Genomic DNA, 26,471 nt, shown 5'->3' with positions numbered 1-26,471 from the left:
GCGGACCCTTTTTAAAAATTGCCCGTTATGCCTGTGTTGTAGTTCACCGTCGGTATTTTCTTAGTTCTTCCTTCTCTTAAACCTTTGGCTTTCAAAATGTTCTACTTTTATCTCGTTTGCTGCTCTTAGGTTTTAGCTCTCCTTTCTCGTTGTTCCTGAGTGCTGTCACTTTAGACGTTCTCTTTGCCGTCTCCGTTTTAGCTCACCCATGCGGGTTTTAAATCGCTTCCCGATGTTCTTAATCGCCGCTTCCTCTAAACACTTTCCCGTCTCCTTTTGTCCTCTTGGCTGCCTTTATTTCCCTGTATTTCTGTTTTAATTCTTCCTTGTCTTTCCTTAGGGCCCTCGTTTTTTGAATTTTCCCATTTATTTCCCTAATCCCTGTGGCTTTTTCCATGTTCTAGGTTGACTTTTCCCCTTGGGGTTTAGCTGGGTTTAATTGTTTCTTCTCTTCCCTTAGTGCCCTCGCTTTCTAAATTTTCCTTCTCCGATGGAGCTCCCTGTCGCTATTTATTAAGTTTTTCCTTATTCCTTCAATCGCCCTTGCTGTTCAAAGCGTCCTGCTTCCGGCTGGCAGAGAGTTAAGGTTCTTCCTAGTAGCTGGCACAGTGCTGCCTTTTGGATTTCGGATGAGCGTCATGTTGGTAACGCGCTGTCGTTTTGTTTGTCGCTAAGTAGCGCTGACACCACTCAAGGACCTTTCAGCTTCCCGTGCTCTGCCCGGTGCGCAAGAAGCTGGGAGGCGCCACAGGCAGCTCAGCTGACCCAGACCGGCCACAGCGCTATTCCCTACCGTGGGACGTCACGCTCGGTATGGAAACTGGGGGGCGTTGGCCAGGAGTCAGCGATGGCAGCTCGGGGACGTGCTTGGCATCGGTCGGCGAGTGGTGAGCCCCTGTCTAGTGAAGCGCTTGCTTTGTATACTCTTATTGGTTTGTTTATTATTATTATTATTATTACTACTACTACTGCTACTACTAGTATTACTAGTATTCTGTTGTCTTTTCCTTCAATTGTTAAACTGTTCTTACCTTAACCCACGCGTTTTCTGACTTCCACCCTTGCAATTTTCTCCCCCGTAGCGGCTGTGTGGTGCTTAGCTGCTGGCTGGGGTTAAACCACGACAAAAGCTTCTGTCTACTTGTGTTCCATTTGCCGTTTCCATTTTTTAATTCTTCCTTGTCTCTCTTAGTACCTTTGCTTTGTCCGTTTTCTTCCTACGTCTCTCTTGTAGTTCACTGTCCCTCTTTTTAATTTTATCTCTTTGTTGCCCTAAGTCCCGTCACTCTTGAAGTTTTTTTTGCTTTTATCCCGTTCCCTGTCTTTAGTTTTCAGTTAGTTCTTCTCTTTCCTTAGGCTCCTCCCTTCTGAAATGTTCTTTCTCCGCTTTTAGTGTGCTGTCCCTAGTTTTTAGTTTCCCCCCTTCATTTCCCTAACGCTCCCCGCTCTTAAGGTTTTCTTCCTACGCCTACTATTATACCCTTCACCGTCTGTATTTTGTAATGGTTTCTGGTCTTCCCTTCGTGCGGACCCTTTTTAAAAATTGCCCGTTATGCCTGTGTTGTAGTTCACCGTCGGTATTTTCTTAGTTCTTCCTTCTCTTAAACCTTTGGCTTTCAAAATGTTCTACTTTTATCTCGTTTGCTGCTCTTAGGTTTTAGCTCTCCTTTCTCGTTGTTCCTGAGTGCTGTCACTTTAGACGTTCTCTTTGCCGTCTCCGTTTTAGCTCACCCATGCGGGTTTTAAATCGCTTCCCGATGTTCTTAATTGCCGCTTCCTCTAAACACTTTCCCGTCTCCTTTTGTCCTCTTGGCTGCCTTTATTTCCCTGTATTTCTGTTTTAATTCTTTCTTGTCTTTCCTTAGGGCCCTCGTTTTTTGAATTTTCCTTCGCCGTCCCTTTCGTTCGCTGTCCTGTTTTTTGAATTTTCCCATTTATTTCCCTAATCCCTGTGGCTTTTTCCATGTTCTAGGTTGACTTTTCCCCTTGGGGTTTAGCTGGGTTTAATTGTTTCTTCTCTTCCCTTAGTGCCCTCGCTTTCTAAATTTTCCTTCTCCGATGGAGCTCCCTGTCGCTATTTATTAAGTTTTTCCTTATTCCTTCAATCGCCCTTGCTGTTCAAAGCGTCCTGCTTCTGGCTGGCAGAGAGTTAAGGTTCTTCCTAGTAGCTGGCACAGTGCTGCCTTTTGGATTTCGGATGAGCGTCATGTTGGTAACGCGCTGTCGTTTTGTTTGTCGCTAAGTAGCGCTGACACCACTCAAGGACCTTTCAGCTTCCCGTGCTCTGCCCGGTGCGCAAGAAGCTGGGAGGCGCCACAGGCAGCTCAGCTGACCCAGACCGGCCACAGCGCTATTCCCTACCGTGGGATGTCACGCTCGGTATGGAAACTGGGGGGCGTTGGCCAGGAGTCAGCGATGGCAGCTCGGGGACGTGCTTGGCATCGGTCGGCGAGTGGTGAGCCCCTGTCTAGTGAAGCGCTTGCTTTGTATACTCTTATTGGTTTGTTTATTATTATTATTATTATTATTATTATTATTATTATTATTATTACTACTACTACTACTACTGCTACTGCTACTACTAGTATTACTAGTATTCTGTTGTCTTTTCCTTCAATTGTTAAACTGTTCTTACCTTAACCCACGCGTTTTCTGACTTCCACCCTTGCAATTTTCTCCCCCGTAGCGGCTGTGTGGTGCTTAGCTGCTGGCTGGGGTTAAACCACGACAAAAGCTTCTGTCTACTTGTGTTCCATTTGCCGTTTCCATTTTTTAATTCTTCCTTGTCTCTCTTAGTACCTTTGCTTTGTCCATTTTCTTCCTACGTCTCTCTTGTAGTTCACTGTCCCTCTTTTTAATTTTATCTCTTTGTTGCCCTAAGTCCCGTCACTCTTGAAGTTTTTTTTGCTTTTATCCCGTTCCCTGTCTTTAGTTTTCCGTTAGTTCTTCTCTTTCCTTAGGCTCCTCCCTTCTGAAATGTTCTTTCTCCGCTTTTAGTGTGCTGTCCCTAGTTTTTAGTTTCCCCCCTTCATTTCCCTAACGCTCCCCGCTCTTAAGGTTTTCTTCCTACGCCTACTATTATACCCTTCACCGTCTGTATTTTGTAATGGTTTCTTGTCTTCCCTTCGTGCGGACCCTTTTTAAAAATTGCCCGTTATGCCTGTGTTGTAGTTCACCGTCGGTATTTTCTTAGTTCTTCCTTCTCTTAAACCTTTGGCTTTCAAAATGTTCTACTTTTATCTCGTTTGCTGCTCTTAGGTTTTAGCTCTCCTTTCTCGTTGTTCCTGAGTGCTGTCACTTTAGACGTTCTCTTTGCCGTCTCCGTTTTAGCTCACCCATGCGGGTTTTAAATCGCTTCCCGATGTTCTTAATCGCCGCTTCCTCTAAACACTTTCCCGTCTCCTTTTGTCCTCTTGGCTGCCTTTATTTCCCTGTATTTCTGTTTTAATTCTTTCTTGTCTTTCCTTAGGGCCCTCATTTTTTGAATTTTCCTTCGCCGTCCCTTTCGTTCGCTGTCCTGTTTTTTGAATTTTCCCATTTATTTCCCTAATCCCTGTGGCTTTTTCCATGTTCTAGGTTGACTTTTCCCCTTGGGGTTTAGCTGGGTTTAATTGTTTCTTCTCTTCCCTTAGTGCCCTCGCTTTCTAAATTTTCCTTCTCCGATGGAGCTCCCTGTCGCTATTTATTAAGTTTTTCCTTATTTCTTCAATCGCCCTTGCTGTTCAAAGCGTCCTGCTTCCGGCTGGCAGAGAGTTAAGGTTCTTCCTAGTAGCTGGCACAGTGCTGCCTTTTGGATTTCGGATGAGCGTCATGTTGGTAACGCGCTGTCGTTTTGTTTGTCGCTAAGTAGCGCTGACACCACTCAAGGACCTTTCAGCTTCCCGTGCTCTGCCCGGTGCGCAAGAAGCTGGGAGGCGCCACAGGCAGCTCAGCTGACCCAGACCGGCCACAGCGCTATTCCCTACCGTGGGACGTCACGCTCGGTATGGAAACTGGGGGGCGTTGGCCAGGAGTCAGCGATGGCAGCTCGGGGACGTGCTTGGCATCGGTCGGCGAGTGGTGAGCCCCTGTCTAGTGAAGCGCTTGCTTTGTATACTCTTATTGGTTTGTTTATTATTATTATTATTATTACTACTACTACTGCTACTACTAGTATTACTAGTATTCTGTTGTCTTTTCCTTCAATTGTTAAACTGTTCTTACCTTAACCCACGCGTTTTCTGACTTCCACCCTTGCAATTTTCTCCCCCGTAGCGGCTGTGTGGTGCTTAGCTGCTGGCTGGGGTTAAACCACGACAAAAGCTTCTGTCTACTTGTGTTCCATTTGCCGTTTCCATTTTTTAATTCTTCCTTGTCTCTCTTAGTACCTTTGCTTTGTCCGTTTTCTTCCTACGTCTCTCTTGTAGTTCACTGTCCCTCTTTTTAATTTTATCTCTTTGTTGCCCTAAGTCCCGTCACTCTTGAAGTTTTTTTTGCTTTTATCCCGTTCCCTGTCTTTAGTTTTCCGTTAGTTCTTCTCTTTCCTTAGGCTCCTCCCTTCTGAAATGTTCTTTCTCCGCTTTTAGTGTGCTGTCCCTAGTTTTTAGTTTCCCCCCTTCATTTCCCTAACGCTCCCCGCTCTTAAGGTTTTCTTCCTACGCCTACTATTATACCCTTCACCGTCTGTATTTTGTAATGGTTTCTGGTCTTCCCTTCGTGCGGACCCTTTTTAAAAATTGCCCGTTATGCCTGTGTTGTAGTTCACCGTCGGTATTTTCTTAGTTCTTCCTTCTCTTAAACCTTTGGCTTTCAAAATGTTCTACTTTTATCTCGTTTGCTGCTCTTAGGTTTTAGCTCTCCTTTCTCGTTGTTCCTGAGTGCTGTCACTTTAGACGTTCTCTTTGCCGTCTCCGTTTTAGCTCACCCATGCGGGTTTTAAATCGCTTCCCGATGTTCTTAATTGCCGCTTCCTCTAAACACTTTCCCGTCTCCTTTTGTCCTCTTGGCTGCCTTTATTTCCCTGTATTTCTGTTTTAATTCTTTCTTGTCTTTCCTTAGGGCCCTCGTTTTTTGAATTTTCCTTCGCCGTCCCTTTCGTTCGCTGTCCTGTTTTTTGAATTTTCCCATTTATTTCCCTAATCCCTGTGGCTTTTTCCATGTTCTAGGTTGACTTTTCCCCTTGGGGTTTAGCTGGGTTTAATTGTTTCTTCTCTTCCCTTAGTGCCCTCGCTTTCTAAATTTTCCTTCTCCGATGGAGCTCCCTGTCGCTATTTATTAAGTTTTTCCTTATTCCTTCAATCGCCCTTGCTGTTCAAAGCGTCCTGCTTCTGGCTGGCAGAGAGTTAAGGTTCTTCCTAGTAGCTGGCACAGTGCTGCCTTTTGGATTTCGGATGAGCGTCATGTTGGTAACGCGCTGTCGTTTTGTTTGTCGCTAAGTAGCGCTGACACCACTCAAGGACCTTTCAGCTTCCCGTGCTCTGCCCGGTGCGCAAGAAGCTGGGAGGCGCCACAGGCAGCTCAGCTGACCCAGACCGGCCACAGCGCTATTCCCTACCGTGGGATGTCACGCTCGGTATGGAAACTGGGGGGCGTTGGCCAGGAGTCAGCGATGGCAGCTCGGGGACGTGCTTGGCATTGGTCCGCGAGTGGTGAGCCCCTGTCTAGTGAAGCGCTTGCTTTGTATACTCTTATTGGTTTGTTTATTATTATTATTATTATTATTATTATTATTATTATTATTATTATTACTACTACTACTACTACTGCTACTGCTACTACTAGTATTACTAGTATTCTGTTGTCTTTTCCTTCAATTGTTAAACTGTTCTTACCTTAACCCACGCGTTTTCTGACTTCCACCCTTGCAATTTTCTCCCCCGTAGCGGCTGTGTGGTGCTTAGCTGCTGGCTGGGGTTAAACCACGACAAAAGCTTCTGTCTACTTGTGTTCCATTTGCCGTTTCCATTTTTTAATTCTTCCTTGTCTCTCTTAGTACCTTTGCTTTGTCCATTTTCTTCCTACGTCTCTCTTTTAGTTCACTGTCCCTCTTTTTAATTTTATCTCTTTGTTGCCCTAAGTCCCGTCACTCTTGAAGTTTTTTTTGCTTTTATCCCGTTCCCTGTCTTTAGTTTTCAGTTAGTTCTTCTCTTTCCTTAGGCTCCTCCCTTCTGAAATGTTCTTTCTCCGCTTTTAGTGTGCTGTCCCTAGTTTTTAGTTTCCCCCCTTCATTTCCCTAACGCTCCCCGCTCTTAAGGTTTTCTTCCTACGCCTACTATTATACCCTTCACCGTCTGTATTTTGTAATGGTTTCTGGTCTTCCCTTCGTGCGGACCCTTTTTAAAAATTGCCCGTTATGCCTGTGTTGTAGTTCACCGTCGGTATTTTCTTAGTTCTTCCTTCTCTTAAACCTTTGGCTTTCAAAATGTTCTACTTTTATCTCGTTTGCTGCTCTTAGGTTTTAGCTCTCCTTTCTCGTTGTTCCTGAGTGCTGTCACTTTAGACGTTCTCTTTGCCGTCTCCGTTTTAGCTCACCCATGCGGGTTTTAAATCGCTTCCCGATGTTCTTAATCGCCGCTTCCTCTAAACACTTTCCCGTCTCCTTTTGTCCTCTTGGCTGCCTTTATTTCCCTGTATTTCTGTTTTAATTCTTTCTTGTCTTTCCTTAGGGCCCTCGTTTTTTGAATTTTCCTTCGCCGTCCCTTTCGTTCGCTGTCCTGTTTTTTGAATTTTCCCATTTATTTCCCTAATCCCTGTGGCTTTTTCCATGTTCTAGGTTGACTTTTCCCCTTGGGGTTTAGCTGGGTTTAATTGTTTCTTCTCTTCCCTTAGTGCCCTCGCTTTCTAAATTTTCCTTCTCCGATGGAGCTCCCTGTCGCTATTTATTAAGTTTTTCCTTATTCCTTCAATCGCCCTTGCTGTTCAAAGCGTCCTGCTTCCGGCTGGCAGAGAGTTAAGGTTCTTCCTAGTAGCTGGCACAGTGCTGCCTTTTGGATTTCGGATGAGCGTCATGTTGGTAACGCGCTGTCGTTTTGTTTGTCGCTAAGTAGCGCTGACACCACTCAAGGACCTTTCAGCTTCCCGTGCTCTGCCCGGTGCGCAAGAAGCTGGGAGGCGCCACAGGCAGCTCAGCTGACCCAGACCGGCCACAGCGCTATTCCCTACCGTGGGACGTCACGCTCGGTATGGAAACTGGGGGGCGTTGGCCAGGAGTCAGCGATGGCAGCTCGGGGACGTGCTTGGCATCGGTCAGCGAGTGGTGAGCCCCTGTCTAGTGAAGCGCTTGCTTTGTATACTCTTATTGGTTTGTTTATTATTATTATTATTATTACTACTACTACTGCTACTACTAGTATTACTAGTATTCTGTTGTCTTTTCCTTCAATTGTTAAACTGTTCTTACCTTAACCCACGCGTTTTCTGACTTCCACCCTTGCAATTTTCTCCCCCGTAGCGGCTGTGTGGTGCTTAGCTGCTGGCTGGGGTTAAACCACGACAAAAGCTTCTGTCTACTTGTATTCCATTTGCCGTTTCCATTTTTTAATTCTTCCTTGTCTCTCTTAGTACCTTTGCTTTGTCCGTTTTCTTCCTACGTCTCTCTTTTAGTTCACTGTCCCTCTTTTTAATTTTATCTCTTTGTTGCCCTAAGTCCCGTCACTCTTGAAGTTTTTTTTGCTTTTATCCCGTTCCCTGTCTTTAGTTTTCCGTTAGTTCTTCTCTTTCCTTAGGCTCCTCCCTTCTGAAATGTTCTTTCTCCGCTTTTAGTGTGCTGTCCCTAGTTTTTAGTTTCCCCCCTTCATTTCCCTAACGCTCCCCGCTCTTAAGGTTTTCTTCCTACGCCTACTATTATACCCTTCACCGTCTGTATTTTGTAATGGTTTCTGGTCTTCCCTTCGTGCGGACCCTTTTTAAAAATTGCCCGTTATGCCTGTGTTGTAGTTCACCGTCGGTATTTTCTTAGTTCTTCCTTCTCTTAAACCTTTGGCTTTCAAAATGTTCTACTTTTATCTCGTTTGCTGCTCTTAGGTTTTAGCTCTCCTTTCTCGTTGTTCCTGAGTGCTGTCACTTTAGACGTTCTCTTTGCCGTCTCCGTTTTAGCTCACCCATGCGGGTTTTAAATCGCTTCCCGATGTTCTTAATCGCCGCTTCCTCTAAACACTTTCCCGTCTCCTTTTGTCCTCTTGGCTGCCTTTATTTCCCTGTATTTCTGTTTTAATTCTTTCTTGTCTTTCCTTAGGGCCCTCGTTTTTTGAATTTTCCTTCGCCGTCCCTTTCGTTCGCTGTCCTGTTTTTTGAATTTTCCCATTTATTTCCCTAATCCCTGTGGCTTTTTCCATGTTCTAGGTTGACTTTTCCCCTTGGGGTTTAGCTGGGTTTAATTGTTTCTTCTCTTCCCTTAGTGCCCTCGCTTTCTAAATTTTCCTTCTCCGATGGAGCTCCCTGTCGCTATTTATTAAGTTTTTCCTTATTCCTTCAATCGCCCTTGCTGTTCAAAGCGTCCTGCTTCCGGCTGGCAGAGAGTTAAGGTTCTTCCTAGTAGCTGGCACAGTGCTGCCTTTTGGATTTCGGATGAGCGTCATGTTGGTAACGCGCTGTCGTTTTGTTTGTCGCTAAGTAGCGCTGACACCACTCAAGGACCTTTCAGCTTCCCGTGCTCTGCCCGGTGCGCAAGAAGCTGGGAGGCGCCACAGGCAGCTCAGCTGACCCAGACCGGCCACGGCGCTATTCCCTACCGTGGGACGTCACGCTCGGTATGGAAACTGGGGGGCGTTGGCCAGGAGTCAGCGATGGCAGCTCGGGGACGTGCTTGGCATCGGTCGGCGAGTGGTGAGCCCCTGTCTAGTGAAGCGCTTGCTTTGTATACTCTTATTGGTTTGTTTATTATTATTATTATTATTATTATTATTATTATTATTATTATTACTACTACTACTACTACTGCTACTACTAGTATTACTAGTATTCTGTTGTCTTTTCCTTCAATTGTTAAACTGTTCTTACCTTAACCCACGCGTTTTCTGACTTCCACCCTTGCAATTTTCTCCCCCGTAGCGGCTGTGTGGTGCTTAGCTGCTGGCTGGGGTTAAACCACGACAAAAGCTTCTGTCTACTTGTATTCCATTTGCCGTTTCCATTTTTTAATTCTTCCTTGTCTCTCTTAGTACCTTTGCTTTGTCCGTTTTCTTCCTACGTCTCTCTTGTAGTTCACTGTCCCTCTTTTTAATTTTATCTCTTTGTTGCCCTAAGTCCCGTCACTCTTGAAGTTTTTTTTGCTTTTATCCCGTTCCCTGTCTTTAGTTTTCCGTTAGTTCTTCTCTTTCCTTAGGCTTCTCCCTTCTGAAATGTTCTTTCTCCGCTTTTAGTGTGCTGTCCCTAGTTTTTAGTTTCCCCCCTTCATTTCCCTAACGCTCCCCGCTCTTAAGGTTTTCTTCCTACGCCTACTATTATACCCTTCACCGTCTGTATTTTGTAATGGTTTCTTGTCTTCCCTTCGTGCGGACCCTTTTTAAAAATTGCCCGTTATGCCTGTGTTGTAGTTCACCGTCGGTATTTTCTTAGTTCTTCCTTCTCTTAAACCTTTGGCTTTCAAAATGTTCTACTTTTATCTCGTTTGCTGCTCTTAGGTTTTAGCTCTCCTTTCTCGTTGTTCCTGAGTGCTGTCACTTTAGACGTTCTCTTTGCCGTCTCCGTTTTAGCTCACCCACGCGGGTTTTAAATCGCTTCCCGATGTTCTTAATCGCCGCTTCCTCTAAACACTTTCCCGTCTCCTTTTGTCCTCTTGGCTGCCTTTATTTCCCTGTATTTCTGTTTTAATTCTTTCTTGTCTTTCCTTAGGGCCCTCGTTTTTTGAATTTTCCTTCGCCGTCCCTTTCGTTCGCTGTCCTGTTTTTTGAATTTTCCCATTTATTTCCCTAATCCCTGTGGCTTTTTCCATGTTCTAGGTTGACTTTTCCCCTTGGGGTTTAGCTGGGTTTAATTGTTTCTTCTCTTCCCTTAGTGCCCTCGCTTTCTAAATTTTCCTTCTCCGATGGAGCTCCCTGTCGCTATTTATTAAGTTTTTCCTTATTTCTTCAATCGCCCTTGCTGTTCAAAGCGTCCTGCTTCCGGCTGGCAGAGAGTTAAGGTTCTTCCTAGTAGCTGGCACAGTGCTGCCTTTTGGATTTCGGATGAGCGTCATGTTGGTAACGCGCTGTCGTTTTGTTTGTCGCTAAGTAGCGCTGACACCACTCAAGGACCTTTCAGCTTCCCGTGCTCTGCCCGGTGCGCAAGAAGCTGGGAGGCGCCACAGGCAGCTCAGCTGACCCAGACCGGCCACAGCGCTATTCCCTACCGTGGGACGTCACGCTCGGTATGGAAACTGGGGGGCGTTGGCCAGGAGTCAGCGATGGCAGCTCGGGGACGTGCTTGGCATCGGTCGGCGAGTGGTGAGCCCCTGTCTAGTGAAGCGCTTGCTTTGTATACTCTTATTGGTTTGTTTATTATTATTATTATTATTACTACTACTACTGCTACTACTAGTATTACTAGTATTCTGTTGTCTTTTCCTTCAATTGTTAAACTGTTCTTGCCTTAACCCACGCGTTTTCTGACTTCCACCCTTGCAATTTTCTCCCCCGTAGCGGCTGTGTGGTGCTTAGCTGCTGGCTGGGGTTAAACCACGACAAAAGCTTCTGTCTACTTGTGTTCCATTTGCCGTTTCCATTTTTTAATTCTTCCTTGTCTCTCTTAGTACCTTTGCTTTGTCCGTTTTCTTCCTACGTCTCTCTTGTAGTTCACTGTCCCTCTTTTTAATTTTATCTCTTTGTTGCCCTAAGTCCCGTCACTCTTGAAGTTTTTTTTGCTTTTATCCCGTTCCCTGTCTTTAGTTTTCCGTTAGTTCTTCTCTTTCCTTAGGCTCCTCCCTTCTGAAATGTTCTTTCTCCGCTTTTAGTGTGCTGTCCCTAGTTTTTAGTTTCCCCCCTTCATTTCCCTAACGCTCCCCGCTCTTAAGGTTTTCTTCCTACGCCTACTATTATACCCTTCACCGTCTGTATTTTGTAATGGTTTCTGGTCTTCCCTTCGTGCGGACCCTTTTTAAAAATTGCCCGTTATGCCTGTGTTGTAGTTCACCGTCGGTATTTTCTTAGTTCTTCCTTCTCTTAAACCTTTGGCTTTCAAAATGTTCTACTTTTATCTCGTTTGCTGCTCTTAGGTTTTAGCTCTCCTTTCTCGTTGTTCCTGAGTGCTGTCACTTTAGACGTTCTCTTTGCCGTCTCCGTTTTAGCTCACCCATGCGGGTTTTAAATCGCTTCCCGATGTTCTTAATCGCCGCTTCCTCTAAACACTTTCCCGTCTCCTTTTGTCCTCTTGGCTGCCTTTATTTCCCTGTATTTCTGTTTTAATTCTTCCTTGTCTTTCCTTAGGGCCCTCGTTTTTTGAATTTTCCTTCGCCGTCCCTTTCGTTCGCTGTCCTGTTTTTTGAATTTTCCCATTTATTTCCCTAATCCCTGTGGCTTTTTCCATGTTCTAGGTTGACTTTTCCCCTTGGGGTTTAGCTGGGTTTAATTGTTTCTTCTCTTCCCTTAGTGCCCTCGCTTTCTAAATTTTCCTTCTCCGATGGAGCTCCCTGTCGCTATTTATTAAGTTTTTCCTTATTCCTTCAATCGCCCTTGCTGTTCAAAGCGTCCTGCTTCCGGCTGGCAGAGAGTTAAGGTTCTTCCTAGTAGCTGGCACAGTGCTGCCTTTTGGATTTCGGATGAGCGTCATGTTGGTAACGCGCTGTCGTTTTGTTTGTCGCTAAGTAGCGCTGACACCACTCAAGGACCTTTCAGCTTCCCGTGCTCTGCCCGGTGCGCAAGAAGCTGGGAGGCGCCACAGGCAGCTCAGCTGACCCAGACCGGCCACAGCGCTATTCCCTACCGTGGGACGTCACGCTCGGTATGGAAACTGGGGGGCGTTGGCCAGGAGTCAGCGATGGCAGCTCGGGGACGTGCTTGGCATCGGTCGGCGAGTGGTGAGCCCCTGTCTAGTGAAGCGCTTGCTTTGTATACTCTTATTGGTTTGTTTATTATTATTATTATTACTACTACTACTACTGCTACTACTAGTATTACTAGTATTCTGTTGTCTTTTCCTTCAATTGTTAAACTGTTCTTACCTTAACCCACGCGTTTTCTGACTTCCACCCTTGCAATTTTCTCCCCCGTAGCGGCTGTGTGGTGCTTAGCTGCTGGCTGGGGTTAAACCACGACAAAAGCTTCTGTCTGCTTGTGTTCCATTTGCCGTTTCCATTTTTTAATTCTTCCTTGTCTCTCTTAGTACCTTTGCTTTGTCCGTTTTCTTCCTACGTCTCTCTTGTAGTTCACTGTCCCTCTTTTTAATTTTATCTCTTTGTTGCCCTAAGTCCCGTCACTCTTGAAGTTTTTTTTGCTTTTATCCCGTTCCCTGTCTTTAGTTTTCCGTTAGTTCTTCTCTTTCCTTAGGCTCCTCCCTTCTGAAATGTTCTTTCTCCGCTTTTAGTGTGCTGTCCCTAGTTTTTAGTTTCCCCCCTTCATTTCCCTAACGCTCCCCGCTCTTAAGGTTTTCTTCCTACGCCTACTATTATACCCTTCACCGTCTGTATTTTGTAATGGTTTCTTGTCTTCCCTTCGTGCGGACCCTTTTTAAAAATTGCCCGTTATGCCTGTGTTGTAGTTCACCGTCGGTATTTTCTTAGTTCTTCCTTCTCTTAAACCTTTGGCTTTCAAAATGTTCTACTTTTATCTCGTTTGCTGCTCTTAGGTTTTAGCTCTCCTTTCTCGTTGTTCCTGAGTGCTGTCACTTTAGACGTTCTCTTTGCCGTCTCCGTTTTAGCTCACCCATGCGGGTTTTAAATCGCTTCCCGATGTTCTTAATCGCCGCTTCCTCTAAACACTTTCCCGTCTCCTTTTGTCCTCTTGGCTGCCTTTATTTCCCTGTATTTCTGTTTTAATTCTTCCTTGTCTTTCCTTAGGGCCCTCGTTTTTTGAATTTTCCTTCGCCGTCCCTTTCGTTCGCTGTCCTGTTTTTTGAATGTTCCCATTTATTTCCCTAATCCCTGTGGCTTTTTCCATGTTCTAGGTTGACTTTTCCCCTTGGGGTTTAGCTGGGTTTAATTGTTTCTTCTCTTCCCTTAGTGCCCTCGCTTTCTAAATTTTCCTTCTCCGATGGAGCTCCCTGTCGCTATTTATTAAGTTTTTCCTTATTCCTTCAATCGCCCTTGCTGTTCAAAGCGTCCTGCTTCCGGCTGGCAGAGAGTTAAGGTTCTTCCTAGTAGCTGGCACAGTGCTGCCTTTTGGATTTCGGATGAGCGTCATGTTGGTAACGCGCTGTCGTTTTGTTTGTCGCTAAGTAGCGCTGACACCACTCAAGGACCTTTCAGCTTCCCGTGCTCTGCCTGGTGCGCAAGAAGCTGGGAGGCGCCACAGGCAGCTCAGCTGACCCAGACCGGCCACGGCGCTATTCCCTACCGTGGGACGTCACGCTCGGTATGGAAACTGGGGGGCGTTGGCCAGGAGTCAGCGATGGCAGCTCGGGGACGTGCTTGGCATCGGTCGGCGAGTGGTGAGCCCCTGTCTAGTGAAGCGCTTGCTTTGTATACTCTTATTGGTTTGTTTATTATTATTATTATTATTATTATTACTACTACTGCTACTACTAGTATTACTAGTATTCTGTTGTCTTTTCCTTCAATTGTTAAACTGTTCTTACCTTAACCCACGCGTTTTCTGACTTCCACCCTTGCAATTTTCTCCCCCGTAGCGGCTGTGTGGTGCTTAGCTGCTGGCTGGGGTTAAACCACGACAAAAGCTTCTGTCTACTTGTATTCCATTTGCCGTTTCCATTTTTTAATTCTTCCTTGTCTCTCTTAGTACCTTTGCTTTGTCCGTTTTCTTCCTACGTCTCTCTTGTAGTTCACTGTCCCTCTTTTTAATTTTATCTCTTTGTTGCCCTAAGTCCCGTCACTCTTGAAGTTTTTTTTGCTTTTATCCCGTTCCCTGTCTTTAGTTTTCCGTTAGTTCTTCTCTTTCCTTAGGCTCCTCCCTTCTGAAATGTTCTTTCTCCGCTTTTAGTGTGCTGTCCCTAGTTTTTAGTTTCCCCCCTTCATTTCCCTAACGCTCCCCGCTCTTAAGGTTTTCTTCCTACGCCTACTATTATACCCTTCACCGTCTGTATTTTGTAATGGTTTCTGGTCTTCCCTTCGTGCGGACCCTTTTTAAAAATTGCCCGTTACGCCTGTGTTGTAGTTCACCGTCGGTATTTTCTTAGTTCTTCCTTCTCTTAAACCTTTGGCGTTCAAAATGTTCTACTTTTATCTCGTTTGCTGCTCTTAGGTTTTAGCTCTCCTTTCTCGTTGTTCCTGAGTGCTGTCACTTTAGACGTTCTCTTTGCCGTCTCCGTTTTAGCTCACCCATGCGGGTTTTAAATCGCTTCCCGATGTTCTTAATCGCCGCTTCCTCTAAACACTTTCCCGTCTCCTTTTGTCCTCTTGGCTGCCTTTATTTCCCTGTATTTCTGTTTTAATTCTTCCTTGTCTTTCCTTAGGGCCCTCGTTTTTTGAATTTTCCTTCGCCGTCCCTTTCGTTCGCTGTCCTGTTTTTTGAATGTTCCCATTTATTTCCCTAATCCCTGTGGCTTTTTCCATGTTCTAGGTTGACTTTTCCCCTTGGGGTTTAGCTGGGTTTAATTGTTTCTTCTCTTCCCTTAGTGCCCTCGCTTTCTAAATTTTCCTTCTCCGATGGAGCTCCCTGTCGCTATTTATTAAGTTTTTCCTTATTCCTTCAATCGCCCTTGCTGTTCAAAGCGTCCTGCTTCCGGCTGGCAGAGAGTTAAGGTTCTTCCTAGTAGCTGGCACAGTGCTGCCTTTTGGATTTCGGATGAGCGTCATGTTGGTAACGCGCTGTCGTTTTGTTTGTCGCTAAGTAGCGCTGACACCACTCAAGGACCTTTCAGCTTCCCGTGCTCTGCCCGGTGCGCAAGAAGCTGGGAGGCGCCACAGGCAGCTCAGCTGACCCAGACCGGCCACAGCGCTATTCCCTACCGTGGGACGTCACGCTCGGTATGGAAACTGGGGGGCGTTGGCCAGGAGTCAGCGATGGCAGCTCGGGGACGTGCTTGGCATCGGTCGGCGAGTGGTGAGCCCCTGTCTAGTGAAGCGCTTGCTTTGTATACTCTTATTGGTTTGTTTATTATTATTATTATTATTATTATTATTATTACTACTACTGCTACTACTAGTATTACTAGTATTCTGTTGTCTTTTCCTTCAATTGTTAAACTGTTCTTACCTTAACCCACGCGTTTTCTGACTTCCACCCTTGCAATTTTCTCCCCCGTAGCGGCTGTGTGGTGCTTAGCTGCTGGCTGGGGTTAAACCACGACAAAAGCTTCTGTCTACTTGTATTCCATTTGCCGTTTCCATTTTTTAATTCTTCCTTGTCTCTCTTAGTACCTTTGCTTTGTCCGTTTTCTTCCTACGTCTCTCTTGTAGTTCACTGTCCCTCTTTTTAATTTTATCTCTTTGTTGCCCTAAGTCCCGTCACTCTTGAAGTTTTTTTTGCTTTTATCCCGTTCCCTGTCTTTAGTTTTCCGTTAGTTCTTCTCTTTCCTTAGGCTCCTCCCTTCTGAAATGTTCTTTCTCCGCTTTTAGTGTGCTGTCCCTAGTTTTTAGTTTCCCCCCTTCATTTCCCTAACGCTCCCCGCTCTTAAGGTTTTCTTCCTACGCCTACTATTATACCCTTCACCGTCTGTATTTTGTAATGGTTTCTGGTCTTCCCTTCGTGCGGACCCTTTTTAAAAATTGCCCGTTATGCCTGTGTTGTAGTTCACCGTCGGTATTTTCTTAGTTCTTCCTTCTCTTAAACCTTTGGCTTTCAAAATGTTCTACTTTTATCTCGTTTGCTGCTCTTAGGTTTTAGCTCTCCTTTCTCGTTGTTCCTGAGTGCTGTCACTTTAGACGTTCTCTTTGCCGTCTCCGTTTTAGCTCACCCATGCGGGTTTTAAATCGCTTCCCGATGTTCTTAATCGCCGCTTCCTCTAAACACTTTCCCGTCTCCTTTTGTCCTCTTGGCTGCCTTTATTTCCCTGTATTTCTGTTTTAATTCTTCCTTGTCTTTCCTTAGGGCCCTCGTTTTTTGAATTTTCCTTCGCCGTCCCTTTCGTTCGCTGTCCTGTTTTTTGAATTTTCCCATTTATTTCCCTAATCCCTGTGGCTTTTTCCATGTTCTAGGTTGACTTTTCCCCTTGGGGTTTAGCTGGGTTTAATTGTTTCTTCTCTTCCCTTAGTGCCCTCGCTTTCTAAATTTTCCTTCTCCGATGGAGCTCCCTGTCGCTATTTATTAAGTTTTTCCTTATTTCTTCAATCGCCCTTGCTGTTCAAAGCGTCCTGCTTCCGGCTGGCAGAGAGTTAAGGTTCTTCCTAGTAGCTGGCACAGTGCTGCCTTTTGGATTTCGGATGAGCGTCATGTTGGTAACGCGCTGTCGTTTTGTTTGTCGCTAAGTAGCGCTGACACCACTCAAGGACCTTTCAGCTTCCCGTGCTCTGCCCGGTGCGCAAGAAGCTGGGAGGCGCCACAGGCAGCTCAGCTGACCCAGACCGGCCACAGCGCTATTCCCTACCGTGGGACGTCACGCTCGGTATGGAAACTGGGGGGCGTTGGCCAGGAGTCAGCGATGGCAGCTCGGGGACGTGCTTGGCATCGGTCGGCGAGTGGTGAGCCCCTGTCTAGTGAAGCGCTTGCTTTGTATACTCTTATTGGTTTGTTTATTATTATTATTATTACTACTACTACTACTGCTACTACTAGTATTACTAGTATTCTGTTGTCTTTTCCTTCAATTGTTAAACTGTTCTTACCTTAACCCACGCGTTTTCTGACTTCCACCCTTGCAATTTTCTCCCCCGTAGCGGCTGTGTGGTGCTTAGCTGCTGGCTGGGGTTAAACCACGACAAAAGCTTCTGTCTACTTGTGTTCCATTTGCCGTTTCCATTTTTTAATTCTTCCTTGTCTCTCTTAGTACCTTTGCTTTGTCCGTTTTCTTCCTACGTCTCTCTTGTAGTTCACTGTCCCTCTTTTTAATTTTATCTCTTTGTTGCCCTAAGTCCCGTCACTCTTGAAGTTTTTTTTGCTTTTATCCCGTTCCCTGTCTTTAGTTTTCCGTTAGTTCTTCTCTTTCCTTAGGCTCCTCCCTTCTGAAATGTTCTTTCTCCGCTTTTAGTGTGCTGTCCCTAGTTTTTAGTTTCCCCCCTTCATTTCCCTAACGCTCCCCGCTCTTAAGGTTTTCTTCCTACGCCTACTATTATACCCTTCACCGTCTGTATTTTGTAATGGTTTCTTGTCTTCCCTTCGTGCGGACCCTTTTTAAAAATTGCCCGTTATGCCTGTGTTGTAGTTCACCGTCGGTATTTTCTTAGTTCTTCCTTCTCTTAAACCTTTGGCTTTCAAAATGTTCTACTTTTATCTCGTTTGCTGCTCTTAGGTTTTAGCTCTCCTTTCTCGTTGTTCCTGAGTGCTGTCACTTTAGACGTTCTCTTTGCCGTCTCCGTTTTAGCTCACCCATGCGGGTTTTAAATCGCTTCCCGATGTTCTTAATCGCCGCTTCCTCTAAACACTTTCCCGTCTCCTTTTGTCCTCTTGGCTGCCTTTATTTCCCTGTATTTCTGTTTTAATTCTTTCTTGTCTTTCCTTAGGGCCCTCGTTTTTTGAATTTTCCTTCGCCGTCCCTTTCGTTCGCTGTCCTGTTTTTTGAATTTTCCCATTTATTTCCCTAATCCCTGTGGCTTTTTCCATGTTCTAGGTTGACTTTTCCCCTTGGGGTTTAGCTGGGTTTAATTGTTTCTTCTCTTCCCTTAGTGCCCTCGCTTTCTAAATTTTCCTTCTCCGATGGAGCTCCCTGTCGCTATTTATTAAGTTTTTCCTTATTCCTTCAATCGCCCTTGCTGTTCAAAGCGTCCTGCTTCCGGCTGGCAGAGAGTTAAGGTTCTTCCTAGTAGCTGGCACAGTGCTGCCTTTTGGATTTCGGATGAGCGTCATGTTGGTAACGCGCTGTCGTTTTGTTTGTCGCTAAGTAGCGCTGACACCACTCAAGGACCTTTCAGCTTCCCGTGCTCTGCCCGGTGCGCAAGAAGCTGGGAGGCGCCACAGGCAGCTCAGCTGACCCAGACCGGCCACAGCGCTATTCCCTACCGTGGGACGTCACGCTCGGTATGGAAACTGGGGGGCGTTGGCCAGGAGTCAGCGATGGCAGCTCGGGGACGTGCTTGGCATCGGTCGGCGAGTGGTGAGCCCCTGTCTAGTGAAGCGCTTGCTTTGTATACTCTTATTGGTTTGTTTATTATTATTATTATTACTACTACTACTACTGCTACTACTAGTATTACTAGTATTCTGTTGTCTTTTCCTTCAATTGTTAAACTGTTCTTACCTTAACCCACGCGTTTTCTGACTTCCACCCTTGCAATTTTCTCCCCCGTAGCGGCTGTGTGGTGCTTAGCTGCTGGCTGGGGTTAAACCACGACAAAAGCTTCTGTCTGCTTGTGTTCCATTTGCCGTTTCCATTTTTTAATTCTTCCTTGTCTCTCTTAGTACCTTTGCTTTGTCCGTTTTCTTCCTACGTCTCTCTTGTAGTTCACTGTCCCTCTTTTTAATTTTATCTCTTTGTTGCCCTAAGTCCCGTCACTCTTGAAGTTTTTTTTGCTTTTATCCCGTTCCCTGTCTTTAGTTTTCCGTTAGTTCTTCTCTTTCCTTAGGCTCCTCCCTTCTGAAATGTTCTTTCTCCGCTTTTAGTGTGCTGTCCCTAGTTTTTAGTTTCCCCCCTTCATTTCCCTAACGCTCCCCGCTCTTAAGGTTTTCTTCCTACGCCTACTATTATACCCTTCACCGTCTGTATTTTGTAATGGTTTCTTGTCTTCCCTTCGTGCGGACCCTTTTTAAAAATTGCCCGTTATGCCTGTGTTGTAGTTCACCGTCGGTATTTTCTTAGTTCTTCCTTCTCTTAAACCTTTGGCTTTCAAAATGTTCTACTTTTATCTCGTTTGCTGCTCTTAGGTTTTAGCTCTCCTTTCTCGTTGTTCCTGAGTGCTGTCACTTTAGACGTTCTCTTTGCCGTCTCCGTTTTAGCTCACCCATGCGGGTTTTAAATCGCTTCCCGATGTTCTTAATCGCCGCTTCCTCTAAACACTTTCCCGTCTCCTTTTGTCCTCTTGGCTGCCTTTATTTCCCTGTATTTCTGTTTTAATTCTTCCTTGTCTTTCCTTAGGGCCCTCGTTTTTTGAATTTTCCTTCGCCGTCCCTTTCGTTCGCTGTCCTGTTTTTTGAATTTTCCCATTTATTTCCCTAATCCCTGTGGCTTTTTCCATGTTCTAGGTTGACTTTTCCCCTTGGGGTTTAGCTGGGTTTAATTGTTTCTTCTCTTCCCTTAGTGCCCTCGCTTTCTAAATTTTCCTTCTCCGATGGAGCTCCCTGTCGCTATTTATTAAGTTTTTCCTTATTCCTTCAATCGCCCTTGCTGTTCAAAGCGTCCTGCTTCCGGCTGGCAGAGAGTTAAGGTTCTTCCTAGTAGCTGGCACAGTGCTGCCTTTTGGATTTCGGATGAGCGTCATGTTGGTAACGCGCTGTCGTTTTGTTTGTCGCTAAGTAGCGCTGACACCACTCAAGGATCTTTCAGCTTCCCGTGCTCTGCCCGGTGCGCAAGAAGCTGGGAGGCGCCACAGGCAGCTCAGCTGACCCAGACCGGCCACGGCGCTATTCCCTACCGTGGGACGTCACGCTCGGTATGGAAACTGGGGGGCGTTGGCCAGGAGTCAGCGATGGCAGCTCGGGGACGTGCTTGGCATCGGTCGGCGAGTGGTGAGCCCCTGTCTAGTGAAGCGCTTGCTTTGTATACTCTTATTGGTTTGTTTATTATTATTATTATTACTACTACTACTACTGCTACTACTAGCATTACTAGTATTCTGTTGTCTTTTCCTTCAATTGTTAAACTGTTCTTACCTTAACCCACGCGTTTTCTGACTTCCACCCTTGCAATTTTCTCCCCCGTAGCGGCTGTGTGGTGCTTAGCTGCTGGCTGGGGTTAAACCACGACAAAAGCTTCTGTCTACTTGTGTTCCATTTGCCGTTTCCATTTTTTAATTCTTCCTTGTCTCTCTTAGTACCTTTGCTTTGTCCGTTTTCTTCCTACGTCTCTCTTGTAGTTCACTGTCCCTCTTTTTAATTTTATCTCTTTGTTGCCCTAAGTCCCGTCACTCTTGAAGTTTTTTTTGCTTTTATCCCATTCCCTGTCTTTAGTTTTCCGTTAGTTCTTCTCTTTCCTTAGGCTCCTCCCTTCTGAAATGTTCTTTCTCCGCTTTTAGTGTGCTGTCCCTAGTTTTTAGTTTCCCCCCTTCATTTCCCTAACGCTCCCCGCTCTTAAGGTTTTCTTCCTACGCCTACTATTATACCCTTCACCGTCTGTATTTTGTAATGGTTTCTTGTCTTCCCTTCATGCGGACCCTTTTTAAAAATTGCCCGTTATGCCTGTGTTGTAGTTCACCGTCGGTATTTTCTTAGTTCTTCCTTCTCTTAAACCTTTGGCTTTCAAAATGTTCTACTTTTATCTCGTTTGCTGCTCTTAGGTTTTAGCTCTCCTTTCTCGTTGTTCCTGAGTGCTGTCACTTTAGACGTTCTCTTTGCCGTCTCCGTTTTAGCTCACCCATGCGGGTTTTAAATCGCTTCCCGATGTTCTTAATCGCCGCTTCCTCTAAACACTTTCCCGTCTCCTTTTGTCCTCTTGGCTGCCTTTATTTCCCTGTATTTCTGTTTTAATTCTTCCTTGTCTTTCCTTAGGGCCCTCGTTTTTTGAATTTTCCTTCGCCGTCCCTTTCGTTCGCTGTCCTGTTTTTTGAATGTTCCCATTTATTTCCCTAATCCCTGTGGCTTTTTCCATGTTCTAGGTTGACTTTTCCCCTTGGGGTTTAGCTGGGTTTAATTGTTTCTTCTCTTCCCTTAGTGCCCTCGCTTTCTAAATTTTCCTTCTCCGATGGAGCTCCCTGTCGCTATTTATTAAGTTTTTCCTTATTCCTTCAATCGCCCTTGCTGTTCAAAGCGTCCTGCTTCCGGCTGGCAGAGAGTTAAGGTTCTTCCTAGTAGCTGGCACAGTGCTGCCTTTTGGATTTCGGATGAGCGTCATGTTGGTAACGCGCTGTCGTTTTGTTTGTCGCTAAGTAGCGCTGACACCACTCAAGGACCTTTCAGCTTCCCGTGCTCTGCCCGGTGCGCAAGAAGCTGGGAGGCGCCACAGGCAGCTCAGCTGACCCAGACCGGCCACAGCGCTATTCCCTACCGTGGGACGTCACGCTCGGTATGGAAACTGGGGGGCGTTGGCCAGGAGTCAGCGATGGCAGCTCGGGGACGTGCTTGGCATCGGTCGGCGAGTGGTGAGCCCCTGTCTAGTGAAGCGCTTGCTTTGTATACTCTTATTGGTTTGTTTATTATTATTATTATTACTACTACTACTGCTACTACTAGTATTACTAGTATTCTGTTGTCTTTTCCTTCAATTGTTAAACTGTTCTTACCTTAACCCACGCGTTTTCTGACTTCCACCCTTGCAATTTTCTCCCCCGTAGCGGCTGTGTGGTGCTTAGCTGCTGGCTGGGGTTAAACCACGACAAAAGCTTCTGTCTACTTGTGTTCCATTTGCCGTTTCCATTTTTTAATTCTTCCTTGTCTCTCTTAGTACCTTTGCTTTGTCCGTTTTCTTCCTACGTCTCTCTTGTAGTTCACTGTCCCTCTTTTTAATTTTATCTCTTTGTTGCCCTAAGTCCCGTCACTCTTGAAGTTTTTTTTGCTTTTATCCCGTTCCCTGTCTTTAGTTTTCCGTTAGTTCTTCTCTTTCCTTAGGCTCCTCCCTTCTGAAATGTTCTTTCTCCGCTTTTAGTGTGCTGTCCCTAGTTTTTAGTTTCCCCCCTTCATTTCCCTAACGCTCCCCGCTCTTAAGGTTTTCTTCCTACGCCTACTATTATACCCTTCACCGTCTGTATTTTGTAATGGTTTCTTGTCTTCCCTTCGTGCGGACCCTTTTTAAAAATTGCCCGTTATGCCTGTGTTGTAGTTCACCGTCGGTATTTTCTTAGTTCTTCCTTCTCTTAAACCTTTGGCTTTCAAAATGTTCTACTTTTATCTCGTTTGCTGCTCTTAGGTTTTAGCTCTCCTTTCTCGTTGTTCCTGAGTGCTGTCACTTTAGACGTTCTCTTTGCCGTCTCCGTTTTAGCTCACCCATGCGGGTTTTAAATCGCTTCCCGATGTTCTTAATCGCCGCTTCCTCTAAACACTTTCCCGTCTCCTTTTGTCCTCTTGGCTGCCTTTATTTCCCTGTATTTCTGTTTTAATTCTTTCTTGTCTTTCCTTAGGGCCCTCGTTTTTTGAATTTTCCTTCGCCGTCCCTTTCGTTCGCTGTCCTGTTTTTTGAATTTTCCCATTTATTTCCCTAATCCCTGTGGCTTTTTCCATGTTCTAGGTTGACTTTTCCCCTTGGGGTTTAGCTGGGTTTAATTGTTTCTTCTCTTCCCTTAGTGCCCTCGCTTTCTAAATTTTCCTTCTCCGATGGAGCTCCCTGTCGCTATTTATTAAGTTTTTCCTTATTCCTTCAATCGCCCTTGCTGTTCAAAGCGTCCTGCTTCCGGCTGGCAGAGAGTTAAGGTTCTTCCTAGTAGCTGGCACAGTGCTGCCTTTTGGATTTCGGATGAGCGTCATGTTGGTAACGCGCTGTCGTTTTGTTTGTCGCTAAGTAGCGCTGACACCACTCAAGGATCTTTCAGCTTCCCGTGCTCTGCCCGGTGCGCAAGAAGCTGGGAGGCGCCACAGGCAGCTCAGCTGACCCAGACCGGCCACAGCGCTATTCCCTACCGTGGGACGTCACGCTCGGTATGGAAACTGGGGGGCGTTGGCCAGGAGTCAGCGATGGCAGCTCGGGGACGTGCTTGGCATCGGTCGGCGAGTGGTGAGCCCCTGTCTAGTGAAGCGCTTGCTTTGTATACTCTTATTGGTTTGTTTATTATTATTATTATTATTATTATTATTACTACTACTACTACTACTACTGCTACTACTAGTATTACTAGTATTCTGTTGTCTTTTCCTTCAATTGTTAAACTGTTCTTACCTTAACCCACGCGTTTTCTGACTTCCACCCTTGCAATTTTCTCCCCCGTAGCGGCTGTGTGGTGCTTAGCTGCTGGCTGGGGTTAAACCACGACAAAAGCTTCTGTCTACTTGTATTCCATTTGCCGTTTCCATTTTTTAATTCTTCCTTGTCTCTCTTAGTACCTTTGCTTTGTCCGTTTTCTTCCTACGTCTCTCTTGTAGTTCACTGTCCCTCTTTTTAATTTTATCTCTTTGTTGCCCTAAGTCCCGTCACTCTTGAAGTTTTTTTTGCTTTTATCCCGTTCCCTGTCTTTAGTTTTCCGTTAGTTCTTCTCTTTCCTTAGGCTCCTCCCTTCTGAAATGTTCTTTCTCCGCTTTTAGTGTGCTGTCCCTAGTTTTTAGTTTCCCCCCTTCATTTCCCTAACGCTCCCCGCTCTTAAGGTTTTCTTCCTACGCCTACTATTATACCCTTCACCGTCTGTATTTTGTAATGGTTTCTTGTCTTCCCTTCGTGCGGACCCTTTTTAAAAATTGCCCGTTATGCCTGTGTTGTAGTTCACCGTCGGTATTTTCTTAGTTCTTCCTTCTCTTAAACCTTTGGCTTTCAAAATGTTCTACTTTTATCTCGTTTGCTGCTCTTAGGTTTTAGCTCTCCTTTCTCGTTGTTCCTGAGTGCTGTCACTTTAGACGTTCTCTTTGCCGTCTCCGTTTTAGCTCACCCATGCGGGTTTTAAATCGCTTCCGATGTTCTTAATCGCCGCTTCCTCTAAACACTTTCCCGTCTCCTTTTGTCCTCTTGGCTGCCTTTATTTCCCTGTATTTCTGTTTTAATTCTTTCTTGTCTTTCCTTAGGGCCCTCGTTTTTTGAATTTTCCTTCGCCGTCCCTTTCGTTCGCTGTCCTGTTTTTTGAATTTTCCCATTTATTTCCCTAATCCCTGTGGCTTTTTCCATGTTCTAGGTTGACTTTTCCCCTTGGGGTTTAGCTGGGTTTAATTGTTTCTTCTCTTCCCTTAGTGCCCTCGCTTTCTAAATTTTCCTTCTCCGATGGAGCTCCCTGTCGCTATTTATTAAGTTTTTCCTTATTCCTTCAATCGCCCTTGCTGTTCAAAGCGTCCTGCTTCCGGCTGGCAGAGAGTTAAGGTTCTTCCTAGTAGCTGGCACAGTGCTGCCTTTTGGATTTCGGATGAGCGTCATGTTGGTAACGCGCTGTCGTTTTGTTTGTCGCTAAGTAGCGCTGACACCACTCAAGGACCTTTCAGCTTCCCGTGCTCTGCCCGGTGCGCAAGAAGCTGGGAGGCGCCACAGGCAGCTCAGCTGACCCAGACCGGCCACAGCGCTATTCCCTACCGTGGGACGTCACGCTCGGTATGGAAACTGGGGGGCGTTGGCCAGGAGTCAGCGATGGCAGCTCGGGGACGTGCTTGGCATCGGTCGGCGAGTGGTGAGCCCCTGTCTAGTGAAGCGCTTGCTTTGTATACTCTTATTGGTTTGTTTATTATTATTATTATTACTACTACTACTACTGCTACTACTAGTATTACTAGTATTCTGTTGTCTTTTCCTTCAATTGTTAAACTGTTCTTACCTTAACCCACGCGTTTTCTGACTTCCACCCTTGCAATTTTCTCCCCCGTAGCGGCTGTGTGGTGCTTAGCTGCTGGCTGGGGTTAAACCACGACAAAAGCTTCTGTCTGCTTGTGTTCCATTTGCCGTTTCCATTTTTTAATTCTTCCTTGTCTCTCTTAGTACCTTTGCTTTGTCCGTTTTCTTCCTACGTCTCTCTTGTAGTTCACTGTCCCTCTTTTTAATTTTATCTCTTTGTTGCCCTAAGTCCCGTCACTCTTGAAGTTTTTTTTGCTTTTATCCCGTTCCCTGTCTTTAGTTTTCCGTTAGTTCTTCTCTTTCCTTAGGCTCCTCCCTTCTGAAATGTTCTTTCTCCGCTTTTAGTGTGCTGTCCCTAGTTTTTAGTTTCCCCCCTTCATTTCCCTAACGCTCCCCGCTCTTAAGGTTTTCTTCCTACGCCTACTATTATACCCTTCACCGTCTGTATTTTGTAATGGTTTCTTGTCTTCCCTTCGTGCGGACCCTTTTTAAAAATTGCCCGTTATGCCTGTGTTGTAGTTCACCGTCGGTATTTTCTTAGTTCTTCCTTCTCTTAAACCTTTGGCTTTCAAAATGTTCTACTTTTATCTCGTTTGCTGCTCTTAGGTTTTAGCTCTCCTTTCTCGTTGTTCCTGAGTGCTGTCACTTTAGACGTTCTCTTTGCCGTCTCCGTTTTAGCTCACCCATGCGGGTTTTAAATCGCTTCCCGATGTTCTTAATCGCCGCTTCCTCTAAACACTTTCCCGTCTCCTTTTGTCCTCTTGGCTGCCTTTATTTCCCTGTATTTCTGTTTTAATTCTTCCTTGTCTTTCCTTAGGGCCCTCGTTTTTTGAATTTTCCTTCGCCGTCCCTTTCGTTCGCTGTCCTGTTTTTTGAATGTTCCCATTTATTTCCCTAATCCCTGTGGCTTTTTCCATGTTCTAGGTTGACTTTTCCCCTTGGGGTTTAGCTGGGTTTAATTGTTTCTTCTCTTCCCTTAGTGCCCTCGCTTTCTAAATTTTCCTTCTCCGATGGAGCTCCCTGTCGCTATTTATTAAGTTTTTCCTTATTCCTTCAATCGCCCTTGCTGTTCAAAGCGTCCTGCTTCCGGCTGGCAGAGAGTTAAGGTTCTTCCTAGTAGCTGGCACAGTGCTGCCTTTTGGATTTCGGATGAGCGTCATGTTGGTAACGCGCTGTCGTTTTGTTTGTCGCTAAGTAGCGCTGACACCACTCAAGGACCTTTCAGCTTCCCGTGCTCTGCCTGGTGCGCAAGAAGCTGGGAGGCGCCACAGGCAGCTCAGCTGACCCAGACCGGCCACGGCGCTATTCCCTACCGTGGGACGTCACGCTCGGTATGGAAACTGGGGGGCGTTGGCCAGGAGTCAGCGATGGCAGCTCGGGGACGTGCTTGGCATCGGTCGGCGAGTGGTGAGCCCCTGTCTAGTGAAGCGCTTGCTTTGTATACTCTTATTGGTTTGTTTATTATTATTATTATTATTATTATTACTACTACTGCTACTACTAGTATTACTAGTATTCTGTTGTCTTTTCCTTCAATTGTTAAACTGTTCTTACCTTAACCCACGCGTTTTCTGACTTCCACCCTTGCAATTTTCTCCCCCGTAGCGGCTGTGTGGTGCTTAGCTGCTGGCTGGGGTTAAACCACGACAAAAGCTTCTGTCTACTTGTATTCCATTTGCCGTTTCCATTTTTTAATTCTTCCTTGTCTCTCTTAGTACCTTTGCTTTGTCCGTTTTCTTCCTACGTCTCTCTTGTAGTTCACTGTCCCTCTT

The sequence above is a fragment of the Platalea leucorodia genome (assembly GCF_965183815.1).
Source record: "Platalea leucorodia genome assembly, chromosome: 11".
In the NCBI taxonomy this organism is placed as follows: domain Eukaryota; kingdom Metazoa; phylum Chordata; class Aves; order Pelecaniformes; family Threskiornithidae; genus Platalea; species Platalea leucorodia.
Note: the sequence above shows the minus strand (reverse complement) of the source record.